The sequence below is a fragment of the Triticum dicoccoides genome, chromosome 1A (assembly GCF_002162155.2).
Source record: "Triticum dicoccoides isolate Atlit2015 ecotype Zavitan chromosome 1A, WEW_v2.0, whole genome shotgun sequence".
Taxonomy (NCBI): domain Eukaryota; kingdom Viridiplantae; phylum Streptophyta; class Magnoliopsida; order Poales; family Poaceae; genus Triticum; species Triticum dicoccoides.
Window position 1 is genome coordinate 591,772,383 of NC_041380.1, and position 3,877 is coordinate 591,776,259.

Here is a 3,877-nt window from a genome sequence, read left to right on the forward strand (position 1 = left end):
GTTAACCCGTCGCGATGGCTCCACGACTAAGTCCTTCCTCTAGGACATCTGCCGTGACAAGCCCACGACAAATACTGTCACCGAAAGGTTATAAATTTAACTAGTCCATCAACATCTGCCAGGTAACCAAAATGCAATTCAAATGACCCACACAGTTGTCCTGTGGAGCTATTACTCGTCTGTACACACAATCTCAACAAAGCCCACTAAAGATAACAATTTGAGGGCACCAGACCCATGCAGGATACAAGCCTCATGCACAAGAAAACACAATACTTCAAAATTCAAACACCAGCCAACATAGCAAACAGAAAAACGATCACATTTTCTAAAATACCAATCACCAGGGTATAAACCACCACGCAAATTTCACAAATATTGGTTCAAATCAATGATGCCAATTAACATATATACCCAGAAAACATGAGGCCCAGAAAACCTCAAGGCCCACAAACCTTCACATACCAGGCATGATTGTATCAGCAGCACAGCTAACCAGAATGGATTTGCAAAATACAGCCATACAAAATGACCAATATTAAATTTTCTGGGATTTTAACAGGAACAAGCCGAAACTACAGTTTTTCCAAATGAATAGATGACACAAACAGTCTATTACAGAAAGCATACAATGGTGAAGCAGTAATGTCTTTGTTTCATACATCTTTTGCTGGAGGAAAATAGGCTTGGATGGTCACAGTTACGCCGCAAACAAGCTCTTGCATACATTTTGTCCTCTCGACATTCAGTATGCTTTTGGCGTAACAGACTCCACAACCAAAAACATGTATGATCAGATGAAAAATAGGCACAACAAAAAAATTGTACAACGCTAACAAAATAAATTGACTTGGTTAACAATTGTTGGCACAGTGGGTTATACAACAATAAGGAAAAAATGTTGGCACATGTATAAATTGATGGCACATTGGTTAACAAAATCAGACATAAACACGAAATTTATTTTCATGAGCACACACTAAGAATATGTCTATAATCCATATGTACAAATTGCATTGAGTTTAACCCCAGCACAGCTTGTCACAGTGATAAGGAACTCACTGTTTGAAGGCAGCAGAGGCTTATTTCCTTAGAGACATAACAACAGATTCTAGAAAGATAGATCAAGATTATCTTCGTAATTTTTGTAGTGGACCATTTGGTTGCTCCCACTGCCAAGCATGAGTACATTATTATACATTTCTGGGTAGCACTAAACAACATAGGCAAAATGAAAGAATGGAACCATGGAGGTTATGTGTTTAAGCATCTGTTCCAAGCTGTCAGAAAGTTCAAGGCTGATGTTTCAAAGAGAGACCCAACTATTCACATTGTTGAATGTCATCTTTTGCTCCAGGTCAAAACTGAACATTTTTGCAACCATTTGTCGCATTTTGTCACTTTTCATTATTTTGTTAAAGTGAACTTACATACATGATTCGTTCATAAGCACGTGATTCTATTTTTTCAAATCATTTCAAATTCATAACCCTAAGACCCCCCATGCCATGAAAGATTCATATTCATCATACACAGATAAACAAATATGTCATGCACCGGGACTCCATAAAAAGGAAAATCTGCATAAGGAAATATGCTTTGTGGGGAATATCTATCAGAAGGAGCTGGTAAAAAAAACAGAACATATACTGCACAATGCCTACTAACAATTCCTGATGCTAGGTACAACAAATATGTAATGGCACTTGTATCTATAAAAAACGAACCATTTATAATTTTCTACAATCCACGGCGTGATTAATGACCAGACCAAAAGCGGCACGCCATGACAAATTCATCTTGCAAACGGAAGATATACGCAAAGACCTCATCTTTCCATATCCATAAATAATAAATCATAAGACTCACTTTTTGTCCAGCCGCCAGTAGCTTCAAAGCACATCTCGAACCCGTCACCGCGGCATATTTGTCCGTCGGCGTTTCTCATTGAAGCCTGTGACTTCACTGGGACCATCACGGCCATGGGCGGCACGATATCAACATGGATGCTGGAGAGAGGGGATGCAAACTTGCTAAACAGTTGCAAAAATAAAAGAAGAACTGATGTGCCGCCCTGTTTGCCGACTAACCTTCGTGTCCAGCCACTGGTAGCTTCAGAGCACATTTCGTATCGATCTTCATCTTCACATGGATGTGCCTACCGGCCCCGTCACTCATGGAATCTTGGGACTCCACTGGGAGGCGGAACCACTCCATCCCGTCGGGCCGGCAACGCCCCTGCGTGAACCAAATCTAGCCATGTGAGTAAGAAGTTTCCAAGTCGACGACGCTCCGACACTCAGGAGATGAAGGAAGAAAAATAGCGGAGTAACATACACATACCAGTTGAGCTCCACAACATCAGTCAGGTCGCCGATGATGGAATCTTGGTGGGGTTTAGAGGGAGGCTGGGGGTGGTGACAAACATGGCGAATGTGGCAGCTCGGACCAAGACGTGGTGGCACGTGGCAGCGTCCACCGGTAGCGGGGCCTGGGAGAAGGCAGATGGGCTAGCGGGCGGATAGGGTGATCGCGAGGAGGAGGAAACATGAGGAGGAAGGGCAGAAGGTGGAAGAACCATGCCAGCCATTGGAAAAAAAATCAGGCAAGTAATGCATAGAAGAAAAAGCATCTGCCTTAACTCCAAACAAAAGCCTAGGGTTCATTTGCCTCCCGCCGCCATCGCCGCCGGTCCATCTCGTCTCCGGTGGCCTTAGGGCCATGGAGGCGCGGTGGATCTCAGCCCTTGTCGGACGGAAGGGCTCCGTTGTTTTAATTTTTTTTCGAGTTTTGGTAGGGCTTGTGTCCTGTTTAGGAAGATGAGACGGTGGCGGCTCCCTAAAGATGAAATAAAGTTCTTCCCGCCTAGCCCCTGTCCCGGTGGAGTGTCTAGTATCGTCGGTGAGCGTGTGGAGGTGTGTCCACGACGGATCTGTCTTTGGTGGATTTGTTCGGATGTGGTGGTCGTTCGTCCACATTTGTGTGGCATCGGGTTGGATCCTTTTGATCTCCGCTACTCTTCATTGACGGCGGTTGTTGTTCTGGTGCGCTAGTCCTATGGGGCCTTACCACGATGACTTTCTAACTGCCTACTACAACAAGTTTTGCTCAGCTCCGGCGAGGGAAAGTCGACGACGACGGCGCGCCCCTGACTCTCTCCAGTGCTTATAGTCGCCGCTAGGCGGATCTAGATGTAATTTTATTAATTTTGTGTTTATTGTACTGCCATAATTGAAGATGAATAAATTCCGTAAAAAAATACATGAGGCACGTGGCATGCAGTGGGTGTGAGGTGGATGCTTTGAGGTGTGGCTTAAAATGATGCTCATGATGTTCTTGGCATTAACGTGTTTTTTACTCAAAAGATCTGAATGTATTTTTTATTACTTCTTGATTTCTTTATACTGTCATGACATTTGAGAGATAGATCAAAAGTTTTACTGAAATAAAAACTATTATTTCAAATCCATTGGTAATAATCATCAAATCTAAATATGAGTTTCGTGCAGGGGACTACAAGATGACACACGTTTTGCCACGCCGTTACTCGGCCTTGAGTTAAGTCTTTTTTTGGGCTCAGCGTACAACGCGTTGAAGGACGACCCAACACGCACGCCCCAGTACACTCATTTTGGTTGGTTGGCCGGTCGCACTATTGGCCCTCGACCCATTCGGTGAAGCGAAGAAAAAAACAAAGAGAAAGGAAAGATGAAAAAAGTATAGAAAATATATAAAATATTTCAATAAAATAAAAATGATTGCAAATTTCACAAAAAATGAACAAGGTAAAAAATGTTCATGAATTTATAAATATTTTACAGATTTTGAACTTCTTTTGAAATTAATTAATGTTTGTGAATTTAAAAACATTATTAAA

The 3,877-nt window shown here is 42.4% G+C and overlaps 1 long non-coding RNA gene across 1 annotated transcript; it reads right to left on the reverse strand.

Moving 5' to 3' along the window:
- Positions 1–392: 392 nt before the first annotated feature.
- Positions 393–2,366, reverse strand: LOC119348662. The gene is made up of 3 exons (XR_005169070.1): positions 2,344–2,366; positions 2,091–2,238; positions 393–2,009 (listed from the first exon to the last, which is right to left on the reverse strand). It is a non-coding gene; the product is annotated as an uncharacterized LOC119348662 (long non-coding RNA).
- Between the last annotated feature and the right edge of the window lie 1,511 nt (positions 2,367–3,877).